Source organism: Pangasianodon hypophthalmus, chromosome 2 (assembly GCF_027358585.1).
Source record: "Pangasianodon hypophthalmus isolate fPanHyp1 chromosome 2, fPanHyp1.pri, whole genome shotgun sequence".
Lineage (NCBI taxonomy): Eukaryota > Metazoa > Chordata > Actinopteri > Siluriformes > Pangasiidae > Pangasianodon > Pangasianodon hypophthalmus.
Genome location: NC_069711.1, coordinates 21,165,769 through 21,182,594, shown reverse-complemented (window position 1 = coordinate 21,182,594; position 16,826 = coordinate 21,165,769). Strand labels below are relative to the sequence as shown.

Sequence of the window (16,826 nt, the reverse complement as noted above, 5' to 3'; positions counted from 1 at the left end):
ATCCTTGACCTCATTTTTATCATTTGTACACATGTACTTATGCCCTCATTTTATCTGGCATAGATTTACTGTGCACTTTGATGCAATACTGCTGTCACCCATTTTACTTTCTTTTTCAGCAAACAGAAAAGTTATCTCTGTATTAAATTTTCATGAGATAAAAACAGCAGGTGTTTAATCCAGTTCTCTTTCCAAACATTGATTGTGTTCTCCCACTAGCATTTTTTTTTAGCAGTGATGGAAAATTACAGCTTTATGTGTATAGAAAGCCTTGAGATTCTAAAACTCTTGCAACACATACTGTCCTCAAACCTGGTCCAGATGTTTCATGAGTATACTTCATTTGTAGGTTGTTTTTAGAGGAGTTATAATGTGTTTATCATGGTCACATAGTTATGCATCATCAATTTAAGGCCAAATTTCATGCTGAAAGGGACATATAGTAAAATCTCCTTTAACACTCTCAGCACTCTCTTTCTATCTTTTTGAGTGTGTGCATCTTAGTGTGTTTTGTTTTTGAAGTAAAGTTGTGTCTTTGGTGGTTTATTACATTCTAAAAATGCTGGGTTATTTTTACAGCTCAGTTGCTGTGTCAGGTAGTTGGGTCAGCATGATCCAAATTGGGTTGATAATGGGCAACGCCACATACTGGACTGGGGATGCAGACCTGAAAATGAACAGGCATGTTGAGTCAAGAAAAATTTTCTGGAAATTTCCACGGTGTCTGTCCAGACAGAGCAGCAAAAGAAAAAGTGTGAAGTAAACAAGCCAGCTGCAACTGCTACATGTAATAAAAAGTACATTTAAAAAGATAAAAGACCTAATAGGTTTTGTTCACATATCCCGCTTTTGGCTTGATAGCCAATGTTAGCCTGCTGACAAAAAGTATGCTAATGAACATTAAGGAGAAGATAAGGCTCAAGTTTGTTTCTTGTAATTAATAAGACCCATTTTAGAGATTAGATTAAATTCGTAAGTATGTACGAACCTTATTTAGTTCAGTTAACATTAAATTACCTGATTAACTATTAACATATGACTCCTAGGAAGTTAAAAGTTACCTTGCATTTACTCTGTAACATTATCTAAGATTAATGGCTAGCACTGGAGTCGAGTTCTAATCCTGTGTTTGATATTTGTTATCATCTTTGTGTAAATAAGTGTTGCCTGAAGCTTCTTTTGTGCTGATATAAAAAAAATGCTGCTAACATGATGTGCACACTGTACCCATAACAACTTGAGTGTCTATAGCTCAGCAATGTAGTCATTTTTACCCTCAAGTTGGGTTAAAAAAACCATCATGCTGGGTCAACATCCTAACCCAACCTCACTGAGCTAAAACAACCTATGCTGGGTTAACAATGAGTTTCCGAGCTAACCCACATTGGGTTATTTTAAAACAGCAAAGTATAGAGTGTATAAGAATGTATTAAGATTTCATTGTAGTACTTGTAGTTTTGAACTAGTTGGCCCTAATGTTCGGTTATTTGACGTATTGTTTTTTGATGGAAGTGTTCTAACAAAAAAAAAAAAAAAAAAAAAAGAGAAGAATGAAAACAGAAAAAAAAAACAGGCTCATACAGCAAGAATCAGAAAAGTGTCACAAGCCAAGTGACATTTCTTCAATAAGTTCTGCAGCTCTGAGTCTCAGCTAAAAAGGTCTGTTGTCACATACCTCAGACAAACATACTGAGAAAGACATAATATTATAGAGTATATTACTCAAAGTGAAGTGAAATGACGTGTGGCCAAGTAGGGTGACCCATACTCGGAATTTGTGCTCTGCATTTAACCCATCCAAGTGCACACACACAGTAGTGAACACACACACACACCCGGAGCAGTGGGCAGCCTTTTTTTTTTTTTTTTTTTTTGCTGCAGCGCCCGGGGAGCAGTTAGGGGTTGCCTTGCTCAAAGGTCTCACCTCAGTCGTGGTATTGAAGGTGGAAGAGAGCGCTGGTCATTCACTCCCCCCACCTACAATCCCTGCCAGACCTGAGACTCAAACCCACGACCTTCAGGTTCACCTTCAGGTTGCAAGGCAGACTCTCTATCCATTAAGCCACGACTGTCCCCGTTACAAGCCCAGAACTGCCATTCATGTGAGAACATAGCACTCCTGATTACTAGCACTTACACCAACCCTCATGTTTAGCTGTGACTCACTGTTCTGTCTCTGTTCTTCTTCAATTACCTTGGAGCTGGAAACTCACTTCTGGAGCACTTGTACTACTGACAGCTTCAAGCTGCCTCACCTGAATAAAAAAAAAAATCTCTCTGCAAATGAATAGATTCATTTCAATTTGTATTTGATTAGCACTTTTAACAATAGACATTGTCACAGAGCACCTTTCCGAAATCCATGTGTAGATTTACAGTAGATCCTGTAATGAGGAAGCCAGGGGTGACAAAGGGCAAAGAAAAACTCCCTGAGGAAGAAACCTATACGCTATATGGTTAATATAATGTAATACATTTAATTAACCATATATGATATTAACCTGGGTCCCTGGAGGACTAGAGGTAAGGCCACAGGCCTGTCATTCCTGTGGCCTGGATTCGATTCCTGGCCAGGGAACCAACCCCAGTGGCTGGGGTTGCAACAGTGCGCTCTCAGTGCCGGTCCCAAGCCTGGATAAAATTGGGGAGGGTTGCATCAGGAAGGGCGTCTGGCATAAAACTATGCCAAATCAAAATACGTGGACCAATGATCCGCTGCGCCAACCCCTAACGGGAGCAGCCGAAAGAGCAACAACAGCATGATATTAACCTGAGTTTGTACCAGAATGGTGTCGATTATTTGTATTGAATATAGGTACTGTACATTTTGGTAGAGGAGTGAGATAAAAATTGTTTAAATTGAATTTTTGGTTGAACAATTCCTTAACCTTATGGGGTGGTGCAGTGGGTAGTGCTGCCACATCACAGCTCCAGGGTCGCAGGTTTGATCCTGAGCTCGATTGTCTGTCTGTGTGAAGTTTCTCTGCATGTCCACTTGGGTTTCCTCCAGGTTCTCTTGTTTCCTCCGTCAGTGGATCAGCTAGGCTAATTCGCCCCTCGGTGTGAAAGAGAGCGTGTGTGTGTGTGTGCGCATGGTGCCATGTGATAGACTGATGTCCCATTCTGGGTGTATTCCTGTCATGCCCAGTGTACCTGGAACAGGCTCTAGTTTGCAGCCCTGATCAGGATGACATTTAATTAATGAAGTTATAGATGGTGAATTGGCTCATTATGTGGATAAGCTGTATCAAAGTGAAACTTTTATATTGAAATTGAAACTTCAGATTGAAGTTCATTTACATCGCATATGTTCTTTGGGCTATGCTACCAAGTAAAAAGGAAAAATAAACCTACAATCATTTCATCTCAGTTTTACTGATAACCCAAAATGTGCCCTCGCGCTGGAATACAAACATGGGGCGTGGCTATCCACGCTTCGTTTACATACCTGATTTGCATACGCATGCCCCGCCCTCTAGTTAGTTTATATTGGTGGACGCGTTTACATGGTAACGGAGACTGTTTGGCGTTGTTTAGAGGTGCTGGTGGTTAAAGCGGAAGCACTAGCACTGTGAGGAGAAGAAGAAAAGGAGGAGGAAGAGGAGGAGGTGTGAATAAGGGGAGCATGTGAAAGAGGGGGAGGTGGTGTTTTTAATACGGACAGGCGGCCCGGAGGCTGGGTGACAGCCCGACACTTCCCGCTGATGTTGGGTCGCTTGTGAGTAGCTTAACCCTTCCTCATGGGTTCCTGCTTCAACACGCCGAGTACAGCACCGAGCCCGGTCTGTCCGTCAGCCCCCTGAGCCCCGTGAGCACCGGAGACTCGCTCGCTATCGCTCTGGGACCGTGTTAGCGTCGTGCTTTCAGGGAGAAAAGTGGAGTCAGATTTGAGGTAAGCCTCTATCCGGGATGCTCACGCACGCGCTTTCTGTTCTATTGTTAAAATCGTCACGCTGCCTGAGCGCGTGCTGGGATGTTTTATTAAAAAATGGTTATCTGGAAGATCCCTGCGATTCCTGTCACGGATCAGCTCGGGGTGATCTCGGGCAATTCTCTAACAGTGAGCTTTACAGAGAGGGTGAATGATGAACTTGCTTTGGCACATGCAGTGGAGCTGGTGTGTGTGTGTGTGTGTGTGTGCATGCATGCAGACTGGAAATGAAAAATGTGTGTACAGTGTGTACACCCTTGCTCGAGCTGATCAATGCTAGAGATTTCTACACGCACATACCAATTTAGCATGCAATGGGAGGGAAAGTGTGCAAAGTTCCTCTAGATGCAAGGTGTAGATGGTATTATGTGCAGAACTCAGGATCAGGGTTGAAAAATAAGCACAAAGCTGTTATATATAGCTACAGTGCATGTTATAAACAGCAAGAATGTCCTCATCCTGGCTTTCTGCTGTCATTTTTTTGTATTTATAATGCATTGCATGATCTAATAATTAACTGCTACTCTAATATAGAACCATTATAGGGTCTTTGGTTGTCCAGGTAGAACAGTGTTTCTTTATCAGAAAGGGTTCCAGGAGGCTGAGAACCATTAAACAGCCCTTGTATAGTATGTAGGGCTCCAGAAAGCCATGCATTTTATACATCAGTCACCTATGTGAAGAGAATTCACAGCACGATGTGTACAGAGTGTACACCTTTTTAAACCGATCGCTGCTGGAGATTTCTACATGTGCTTCCTGATTTACATGCACTGGGATCTTTTGCAAGCCAAAGTGTATAAAGTTCCTCTAAATGCAGAATGTAGATAGTATGGGGTGCAGCAAGTCAAACCAAGTCAGTTCAAGTGGATTTTATTGTCATTCCTCCATGTAACTCCTGTCCACTGGAACAAAATGTTGTTTCTTCTGGACCAATGCATAACAATGCAGTAGCACGGTACACAGGACTACATAATGTGCAAATACACAACGGTATGAATTCACAACATGACAGTGAGTACATCCCCATTTTTCCTGCTAGAGATTGCAACATCAGTGGCAGCTGGTGGTTTTTGAAATAGGGGAAGCACCACTGTCTGTTATTGAGGTATTTATCTGTTTCATCTGTTAAAAACATCCTGTTTGATTCTATTTCTGCTCATAAGTAAGCACATCGAAAGACTTTTCCAAAACTAACAATAAGCTGGTGACAGCTAGCTGCTAGACCTATAAACAAACAAGCAAACAAAAATTCAAAATGCAAATGATCAAACAGAACTTTATACTTACAGTTTATTTACACAATTTACCACCACTTCTGACCACCACTGCAGCTCTTGCTTAGCTGTGAGTGTGAGTAACGCTGATATGTTTGAGATGTCAGTCTCATTCATTACCGTTGGCAGTTGTTTACAAGATTCATTTTGTGTTAAATGAATGAACAGTGCGTTATTTGGTATTCTGATTCACTAAAATATCGAATTTCACCAAGCGTAATGAATAATATAGACACTTTGCTAAACATTTCATTGCCACATGGGAGGCCAAGCTTCCCATGTAGTCTTTTAAGCAATTGCTTGTGATGCACTTCCTGATTTAACATGCACTGGCGTCTTATACAAGTGAACGTGTGTAAAGTTCCTCCAGATGTAGGCTCCTCTAGAAGGTGTGATGTGCAGAAGGAGGGATGAGGGTTGAAAATGAGCACAGCCTTTAAAGATAATAATAGAGCATGTTATAAACAACAGGAATTTTCCTCACCCTGACCTTTTGCTGTAATGTTTGACAATGTTGCTGTTTTAACGTTTATAGGACCTGCATGGATTAATGTGTGGATTAATTCTTGATTACACTCGGAGAAAATTTAGAACAGTGAAATGTTCTTCTGGTTATCCCTTGACAACAGTGTTTCTCTTTCAGAAAGCAGAACCCTTTTAGGAGGTTAAGAATCATTAATTATCCAGTTAACCCTTAAATAACCCCGTTTTCTACGAATGTAGAGCTCCATGCCGTATTAATTACATTTTACACCTCAGTGACCTGTGTGAAGAGAATTCGCAACACAACGAGCAAATTGTTGCTTGTGAGTTAAAGGGCTACAAATCTGCTTAACGCCCAAACTGACCTTTACGTTTACAGAGCAATTATGCAGCACATTTTATGAAAGAAAAGCAGTTTATGCTTATTAATTCTGACCTATTAACAGAGCATTCACATGTTTTTGTCCAGCAGTTTATGAATTCTTCCTTTTTGAGAGCACACGCGTGAATGGCTTACATGCCTACATGTTGCAGGTGTTATCAAAACTAGATGTGACATATGAACCGTGCATTAAAGTGCTACATTGCAATTTTATGATCCGTCCTGCAAACAAATAGAGTGGGTTGTCTGAAATGTGTAACAAGTCGGCGCTGATTGATTCCCTCCTCTCGTGAACAGCCACCCTGTGCCTTATAGGCTGCTTTTGAGAAACGGTCTGGGCTCAGCAGGCCATTTTGCCTCATGGCTCGGCGTTTCTTTCTTAGTGATGAGGTCATCTCCGTGTGATTTTTGCTTTCTGTCCTGGTTGTGCTGATCCATATGTTGCTCTCATTACATACAGAAGCTTTTAGGCTGTGAAGTCGATGATATCCATTAGCTTTTGCCCGGCTTCACTGACTGTTATGTTATGATGTTCTGCTGACCGAGAGGATGGCAAGTGTAATTTTTTCCATTAGATGAGAGATTATAGAGGGAACATTCCCAAACATTTAATATACTGTGTTATGATTAAGAAGTTGATCATTTTCCTATAACAGCATGTCCTGAAGCGTTTTATTCCTCTTATACGAAAGCAATTTGCCAAAGCTAGATATCTGTTTTATTTCATAAAGAACAATACAGAGTACTTTCTATCCATTTGTAGTTACATTTAATGTTGTGGGACATCCACAAAACTGTTATCATTCACTACAATAAGACAAACAAATGCGGCTTGTCATGTTATACAGAAACTGCAAAACACAGTGTCCTCAGTCTTGAAGACTTTCACATAGTGGAAAACCTAAAGGAACAGCTTTAAAACATGCAAGTAGGCAGATTGGCAATGCTAGATTGCCCCTAGGTCTGAATGTGTGTATCCCTGACCAGGATACAGTGGTTACTTGAAGATGAATGAATGATGTTACAAAGCGCTGACACTGGAGACTCCTTCCAAAGATGTGAAATAAACGCCTCCTTACTGAAAGTTTCGCCATATCAATGATTATATGTTTTTCTTTGTTAAATAACAATACATTTTAATCCATTTATTATAGGGTTTAGATTGTGTGGTGCTTTCGCATTACAAGTGCCGATGAAGTAGCCGTTGCTGTAGAAACTGTAACGCATCAGAACAAGCGCATTAATATGGAGCAGGTGCTATTGTCAGAGCTGTGCTCTTATAGAAAATTAATCCACACCTTCTGAGCAATCAGATTCGAAATTTCTACAGCACTGTAGTAACAGAATATAATTCATGCAAAGGCTAGGCCATTGAATTTTGCCTTGAGCTACACAGAAATCTTTCCTTGAGCTACACAGAAATCTTACCTTGAGCAACACAGCTACACCATTTTTCTTATTGGAAAATGATGCCGCTTGGCGTGATTTGCCTTGTTGCTTACGGTAACTGGAAATCGAAGGCCTGCTGTTGAGAGGCTGTGATGACTCATTAGATGAACTAACATTGTAGACATTGAAATGAGAATGAGATTATCTAGCCTTTTCATGTCTCTGCTTTGCTTTGAAGAAGGAATCAGACCATCACTAGTCACTCAAGTGTCACAGGCTTTGAATTTATTGTACAATTATTTAATCACTTCATTACAATGCAGATCTCCATTCACGATTTGATGATTACGGGTAAAGTTTTGAAGTTGTAAATTAATTTACAATTTACTTTAATGTGTTGGTGAAATATAGATAGCACTAACTGTGGTAAATGTAGTATTAACACTTTTAACCATGTAAGAGAAGTGTTGGGCTAAAACCGACACATCTGCAGTGTTGTCCTCTTTCTAGGTTGTCCCTATTGATTTAGAGCTGTGAAGTCTGTGAAGAATTTTTTTTTTTTTTTTTTTTTGTGAAAATGCCACAATGTAAGAATCATTGACACCTCAAGCAAAAGAACAGAATAACATTTTACCCGTGAACATTCTTACAAATTATGAGGGAATTTATGTAGGAGTTAAAGGAGGATTATAGCTGCTGGCAAGGTGAGTTTTCTGTTTATTACTGTTTAATATTTTTTAGCTCCTCTTTAACTCAACGTCAGTTCACAGTTCATATTTAAGTTAAATTCACAGTTAATATTTGCTAGTGGATGTGAATCAGTAGGATTAGCTGTGTAACTGGATTTGGAGTTGGATTTGTAACTGAGTACCATTGATTTATTTTCTCAGCCTGTATTTATCATGATGGAAGTAATTTGAGGCTAGCTTTACCTAGAAAATTCTTGTAAATGTATTTTGAAGCGTATACTTTGTGATTTTTAGGTGATCTTGTTGCTATGTATTCATACGTGAATATGAATACAAAAAAAAATCTACTGGCTTCTGATTTATTATTATTATTATTATTATTATTATTATTATTATTATTATTATTATTATTTTAATGTGTATAGTAGATTTCAAAGTTCTAATAGCAGCAGAAAACTAGTTAAAAACTGTCAGGTTATGTATGATAATTTCTCATTGTACATTTAAATTAGCTTTTAATAATAAGCTAAAACTTAATATGTTTTTTTAGCCTGTGTGCTTTGCCCAAGTTTCCCACAGTGGCTAATGTAGCATTTAGGTTTCCTATATCAATGACTGGAGGCATTAGATGATCTTCCAAAGTTATGGGCTACAGTTCTGATGAGACCTGAGGACAGAATAAGAGAATAGAAACAAAACCCCTTAAACTGGAATCTGTAATAATCCATCAGCTACTGTAGAGGGGACGCAGTCGAGCTATTACTTTTTTTTAAATGAGATGCCAAGTTAGCTTGGATCAAGGACCAAGGAAGATGTAATTAAGACATATTGCATAGCACATTCAAACACATTCACCTTTTATGTTTATAACTGCGGATGATGTGTTAATTATTCATATTATTGATAATAGACCAACCACACTATGTTTTACATTTGGGAACAGAAGAAAGCAGGTAATAAAATGTGCAAAATCAGCTGCACCAACTTACATTACAGCACACTGTGAAGGCTGTCAAGGCTGCTATTATTAATTTATTTTCATATGAAAATGTTCAGCCTGATTGTATGGCCTTGAGCTGCTGTTGGAGATGGACACAGGCAGAACATCAGGGCTGATATAAAACAGCAGGGTTTGACATCTAAGATACTGTGGGTCTTTGTTTGTAACAGAGAGAGGACTGAACTCTGAAAGCTCACATGACATTGTGTAGTGTATCGAGAGCGTAGTTGTCTCCTGCGGGTGAAGTATGTGATCTCTGTGTGAGGACAGAGAAGCCATTTCTTCTCCAAGCCAACTTGGAAGCAGATAATGCATCATGAAGTGTCTTCTCTGCCCGCTTCATTTTCTTTCTTCTGTCAGTTTGCTTGCAGCCCTTGTCTGCTCATAAATATACAGTATTTCCGTGGAAAACAAAACAAAAAATGGAAAAGACAGCAAAGAGCATTGTGAACCTGACACTGTGTCCTGCCTTTTTTTTTTTTTGTAATGTTTCTTTTTTTTCCTTTTTTTTTTTTTTTTTTTTTTTTTTACATAGGAACTGCTGCCACCGATGAATCCACAGACTGATTTTCAATTTCAGAATAATTATGAAATATTAATTATTTAATCTGCAAGCCAATACTGCTTGCTGATTCAAAGCTTGTTTCATTAGTAAATGGTTTGCTAGAGGAAAGATATGAACATGATATAGTTATTTTAATACTCTTAATTATAAGTAATTTCGGTTACATAATGAATGTTTATCATCTCAGGCAAACACTCATTTTATTACCCAGTTCACTGTTATTATTTTTAGTAATGCAAGCATTAAGTCTGTTTGACATTAAAACTCTCTGTGTGCTTTAGAAGAGTTTACTCATTAGTAGAACTTGATTGACCGTCTGATTCGGAGCCATATGTTCCAGTAAAGATAATCTCTAAAAGACTGGCAGTTAGAGATGCTGCTCACATCGCTTTGGCTCTGGACGACCACAAGCCGTTTGCTGCAGTGCCAACTTTATGTTTACACAGGTTAGCAGGGTAGAAGTAGAAAAAAAATACATAGAATGTGAGAAGTATTGAATAAAATTTGACAGTAGGGCTGCATTGATATTGAAGAAAAATGTGATATGCGATAACTTGTTGAATAATGCGATATGCGGTACAATAATGCTGTAAGTGTGTAAAATCAATTTAAATGAGATTTTTATATATATTTATATATTTAAAAACTGAAAATGACATAACCAACATACATGTTTCATGTTGTTTTGAGGAAAAGAAAGCATTCTCTGCCGTCTGCGTCTAAAAACTTTGACTTTTCGTAACTTTTTGAAGTATTAAAATCATTCAGTTTTATATGCATATCGTGATATTTACATTTGTGATATTTCGATAATTTTGATAATTTTGATATATTATGCAGCCCTATTTGACAGAGTGTGCTGTTATAGGAAACTAATCAATGCTAGGGTTGATGGGCACAAACAGTGTTTTATTCCTTTTATACCACAGCAGTTCCTTAATGATTACAAATGTTCTTTTATTAAAGAACAATGATTCATCCGTCTGATCATTTATAATTACATTTAAAACTGTGGAACGTCATGAAACATGTTAGTTCCTGTTATCACGTGCATTATAGCAGGTATCAACTCTCACCAGCCTCTCATACCCCCCTCCAAAATGTTAATAAACAACTTCTTATTTTATCAAGAAACTTACTGACCATTGCAAAGCACTGACACTGGAGACTCCTTTCATGAATTTTAAATAAATATCTCCTTACAGAAGGCTTCACTGTATCAACTGTGAGATGTCTGTTTAATAACAACACTTTTTTAAAAAAAAAAAAATCAATTTATCATTAGTCTTTGATTATACAGGGCATCCCAAAAGTCTCCATACATAGGGGAAATTTACACTTTTTTTAAATTTACACAAATTTACATTTTTTTTTAGCAAAAATTTTATACACAGTTTCATACTTCAGATAGCCTTTAAGAATGCCTTTGACAAATGAAGAACAGATTGAAATCATTCTCATGGCTGGATCGGGAAGCTGTCACAAGGTTGCGATGGAACTGTAATTAACAGGAAACATGACAAACACATCACACACAACACTGTTGCCAAACTTATTAACAAATTCAAAAAGACTGGAAGTGTTGCAGACCATCTGAGAAGTGGACGTCCACTGATGAAGGCACAACTGATGTGGTGCTGGCAAACATAGTCCCCTATGTATGGAGACGTTTAGGACACCCTGTATTGAGCCTCCATTGTACAAGCCCTTGTAGCACATGGGACTCTTGATCTCAGGATCGTGGGTTTGAGCACTCTGAGCGCTGGTCCCAAGCTTGGATAAATGGGGAGGGTTGCATCAGAAAGGGCATCCGGCATAAAACCTGTGCCAAATCGATACGCGGATGGACAAATGGAAGGTGATCTGCTGTGGCGACTTCTAATAGGAGCAGCTGAAAGAACAACAACATTAGTATAAACCAGTTTGCATAACTGTGAGAGATGCTGTTACAGAAAATTATTCAACACCTTCTGACCAATCAGAATCAAGAACTCAGCAGTGCTGTGGAATAAATGTGCTGAACTGATGGATTGCATATTTGTTGGAGTCTGAATTCTAAATATTTGTGTTTATAGAGAACTGTGGCTGTATTTGAGTCTCACATTTAGACAGTAAGATTATTTTTCCTTCAGTATGTGGTGGTTTGATTTGGTCAAACTGATGGCACACACCATCTGGTGTCTTCATGAATGAGAAACGAGACAGAAGTCAGAGACTGATTACTAACTGAATTGCCAATTCCACCTGCAAGCCAAGTCTCCCGTCTACTGGATCTGAGACAGAGGGAATAATCTAGCATTCCACATGGTAAGAATATTGCCAAATGTACTCTTTGACATCCCAGACGTTGATGCGGTGGTACAGTATCACAGGAAATTGCTGAGAACTCTAGATGCAAATTTCTTTCCATAATTGGGATCTCTGGCATTAACTTTCATTTAGATGACAAAGTAACTGCATCTTAATCAAATTGCTGGAAACCAGTCATTTAATATGGATAGCTGAGATTAAAAAAGTAAAGAATATACATGGGTGCTTGTGCATTCATTCATTCATTCATTCATTCATCTTCATTATCTTCAGTATTGAGCTTTATCATTTGGAGCAATTCCATGTAGCCAGTCTACCTATCAGCATGTCTTCGTGAGGTGGAAGGAAATTGAGTCAAATATGGATTTAGTTATTGTATCTTGTTTAATATGATCTTTTATAGAACCTGCGGGTGTGCATGGAATAATTGCTTCCACATAGATCCATAATAGAACATTGAATAATTGCTTCCACATAGATCTGTTTCAGTTGAGAAGCAAACTTTCCCCTGTCCTGCTCTCATCCCTCTCTTATCTCCAGGCTTTTAGAAAAGCTGGAACTTTTGCCATGATTGCAGTCATCTGGAACGGTTTTGTCTGGAACCAACACTGCCCCATGGACCTTCTGTCCTCTCTTTCCACCGTCTGTCCTTTTAGCAGTTCCACATCTCTACCTGTAATGAGCAGCAGGTCAGATATGGGAAGGGAAAGAGACAAATTGGAAGGGAACCATAGGTAACAAGGAGATGAAAGCTGTCTGAACTGAAAGATGAATTGTTGCGGAATGAAAAAGTGGCAGCAGGGTGAGCTACTTGGGGAAAGATTTCAAGTGGTGAATACTTCCCAGAATAGTCTCCTATGTTCTATTTCTTTATTTTTAATGCTTTCATTTTTAATGTTCAGTTGTTTCATATGTCTTCCTATTTCTTTCGCATGTAGATTATGATCAGATTAAAATTATTTCTGATAAATTAACAGATAATTAGTGGTATACAATATCTATCACCTGTCACCTGTCATTACAGTTCAACACAAAGCCCCTTTTTTCACTGGGTGACGTTTGTAATAACATTTTTACACATTTTCACACATTTGATTAAACTCTTGCCTCAGGATTCCTATGAACCATGATCTTCATAGCATTATTGGATCATTCATGATTATGTAAGCAATAAAACACTTGGGGACATGCTGTTATAGGAAAATAATCAGCAATATATATGTGGTATGATCTGTTACCACCCTGATGTTAATTATTTCTTACAACAGCATGTCCAGAAATATTTTATTCCTCTTATACCACAGCAATTTGCCAACAGTTACTACTTTTGCACTTATTATACAATGACATGCCATACTTCTTATCCATTTATTGTTATAGTTATTGTTGTCTTGGACTGTCTGCGAATGATAATAGTTCTCTTTATCACCTACATTAGATCACCTATCACCTACCAGCCACTCTGTTTTTCTCTCTCTTGAAGTTAATAATACAAAAATGCAGCTTGTCCTGTTACAAACAGCAAGGCCCAACATCGTCTATCCTGAAGATTTTCTCCAACCATTACAAAGCACTGACACTGGAGACTCCTTCAATAAATGTTAAATAAATATCTCTAAGCTTCATCATATCAAAGACCATACATTTCTATTCATTAAATAAATAAGGTTTTTAATATGTTTATTGCTAGATGATGTGAATCATCCATCATACAGGTCTCTTACATATTAGAAAGAACACATATAAAACTAGACAACATATAGAACATATACAACATATAGAGCAGACAGCAACTTCTCATTCGTTTATTTCTAGAAAACTAGGTGTAAACATTATATGGATATTGTGGTATATGTGAATATAAAGTGGTAAACTTGAGGAAACCAATAAACCCTCATTGTGTTTATCAGTCAGTTGAGTTTGATGTTTTGTTTTAGGGGAATCCTAGGAACCTGTCTATAGGAACTCTATAGATCCTTGCTGTTTTTTTTAAGTTTGTTAAGACTGAACATCTGAGAGCCTGAGAGCACAAAATGACTCCTACAAAGTTGACAAGCCCTAAATTGGTTCTATTTTGAGTTGTTTTGTTATGTCCTAAGCTCTATGCTGGACACTGGATTGAACGCTGTTGTAACACTATGGATTTTAGATTTAGCTTAATGTAAATCTTCCAAACGCATGTTCAGCTCTCAGTTTTTATGATTTACTGGTTTCTGATCATCTTCTTTTCTTCCAGTGAAGCCTGTCTTTAGTGAGCGCTTCTTCGCATAATTAACTTTGCTTGGCAGTTTGAATAAAAGAAAAAAAAAGCATGGTGTGGGTTTTTTGTAAGTGATCTTGTGGATGCCCGCAGCCACACTTTTTTCGCACACAACTCAGCATCTCTGTTGCGTCTCACTTCACAGTCAAGTAGATAACTAGCCTCTCATCCTTTGAAATATGTTCCAAACGGCATGTAAACTACTTTCAATTTGAATGTAAATGAGTCCATTGAAACACAGAGCTGTTTTCAAGCCAATATCCAAGAATTCAGTACTTGGTGATAGGCTCTGAATAAAAAAGCTTCATCGCTGGTCATTATTCAGGCTAGCATGATGTTCCTACTAACAGAAATTAATTGTTAGTTAATTAATGACTGAAAAACAAGAGCGGGGAAAGAAATTATATGTAGAATTCCATTTAAAATAAAACCCCAAATCCATTTCATATGACTAGACAGAGGGATAAAATTATATTATGTGAAATGTGATGGACTGCTGTTCTAGCCAGGGTGTACTCCCGCCTCACGACCAAGTGTTCCTGCCTATAGCCTTAAGATCCACCCCGACCATGTCCATGAATTGGTTGACCCGGTTTACAAGTTTATCTAAATCAAACTTGTGCTGTCTAGACAGTGTCAGTGTTATTGATTTAAGAATTCTAGTAAAAATCTAACATTTGAACTATTTAACTTCAAAATATTGTCACGTAAAACACCATGTAGTGTATCATATGAACCATTGGCCTAAGACTTGGCTTGATTTTTGTGCCATATTTTTGCTTGCCAGTTGCTTTGGAGCCTATATATTGTATATATTATATATGTCTATATTGTAGAATTAAATAAACCTGCAGCCAGTAATTGTATATGTATGAAGTCATGTATATGGTAGGCTTACCTGATAAGCTGTGTACACAATGTTTCTACTGACAACTGTAATACCCATTATCTTCAAATCTTTGTTATTTTTCAGATTAGATGCAATGATTCTCTTACATTTAATATTGAAGGTGATATTTCATCTGAAGCTTTACAACATTAGTATGTCACAATACATACATGAGTTAAGCAGAACATAGTAAATTGTGACCAATCCACTATTATTAAAATATGATGTGTAATATCTTCAAATAATAATTTAGACCAGTATCAGTTCTGTGACTCATGCTGTGATGCACATGAGGACAATTTTCTGAGGAATAATGCATCTTTTATGCAGCCATGTTCATAGTGCCTTTGGGGTTCAATTTAAGACTCAGTATGTGATTGTTAGTCATGATTTCGTTATTGTCGAAGAAAACAAAATATGAAGATTGGTTACAGTCTCAGGTTCTTCTAAAACAAATATCACACATGAAAAATACTGTGTTCTACTTCTGTTTATATAGTATTGCATCAAAATTGGCTGCCTATCAGCTTAAGTTTAAGCACAAATGAAGGTAATTATCTATATGGACACTTCGTAAATTTATGTTTTGCTTGCCTGGAATCTTAGGTACAAAGTGGTAATGTAATGTAATAACATATGGAGAGCTAGTTAGCGAGCTACAGTCAGGTCCGGAAGTATTTGGACAATGACTGAGTTTTTGTGATTTTGCTTTTATACACCACCACAATGGATTTGAAATAAAACAATCAAGATGACTTTCAGCTTTATTTTAAGAGGTTCCACAAAAATACGGCATTTACCATTTAGGAATTACAGCCATTTTCAGCAAAGTACTTCCATTTTCAGGGGCTCAAAGGTATTTGGACAATTGACTGACAAGAAGTTAACTGACCAGATGCGGTCCATTCCCTCCTTACTTCAAGACAAATGAAGCAGATAAAAGGTCTGGAGTTGATATCAGGTATTGAGTTGGTATTTGGCAGCTTTTTGACTGGAGCTACCAATATGAAGTCCACGGTGATCTCAATGCAAGTGAAGGAGGCCATCATTAGGCTGAAAAAACAACATAAATCTATAAGAGAGATAGCAAAAACCTTAGGTGTGGCCAAATCAACAGTTGCGTCCATTCCTATAAAAGAAAGAAAGGACTGGTGAGCTCAACAACATTGAAAGGCCTAGAAGACCACGGAAGGCAACTAAAGTGGACGATCGCAGAATCCTTTCCTTGGTGAAGAAAAACCACTTCACTACATCAACAGAAGTCAAGAATACTCTGGAGAAGGTAGGAGTATCATTGTCAAAATCTATAGTCAAGAGACGCCTTCATGAATGTAAATACAGAGGGTTTACAACAAGGTACAAGCCACTGGTAACATTCAAGAACAGGAAAGCCAGATTAGACTTTGCCAGAAAACATACAAAAAAGCCTCCCATGTTCTGGAATAAGATTCTTTGGACTGATGAAACCAAGAGTAACTTGTACCAGAATGATGGGAAGAGAAAAGTATGGAGAAACAAAGGAATAGCTTGTGATTCAAAGTATACCACATCATGTGTCAAATATGGTGGAGGGAGTGTTATGGCATGGGCATGTATGGCTGCCAATGGAACGGGCTCACTGGTGTTTATTGATGATGTGACTGCTGACAGA

At 38.0% G+C, this 16,826-nt stretch overlaps 1 protein-coding gene across 1 annotated transcript in view; it reads left to right on the top strand.

The window, feature by feature from the left end:
* The first annotated feature begins 3,620 nt into the window (after positions 1-3,620).
* The window catches only part of pde4ba (phosphodiesterase 4B, cAMP-specific a), a 150,780-nt gene continuing 137,574 nt past the window's right edge, over positions 3,621-16,826 (top strand). The window contains exon 1 of the mRNA XM_026923618.3: positions 3,621-3,892. The gene's annotated coding sequence lies outside the window, so the exon portion shown is untranslated. The remainder of the gene's footprint in view (positions 3,893-16,826) is intronic.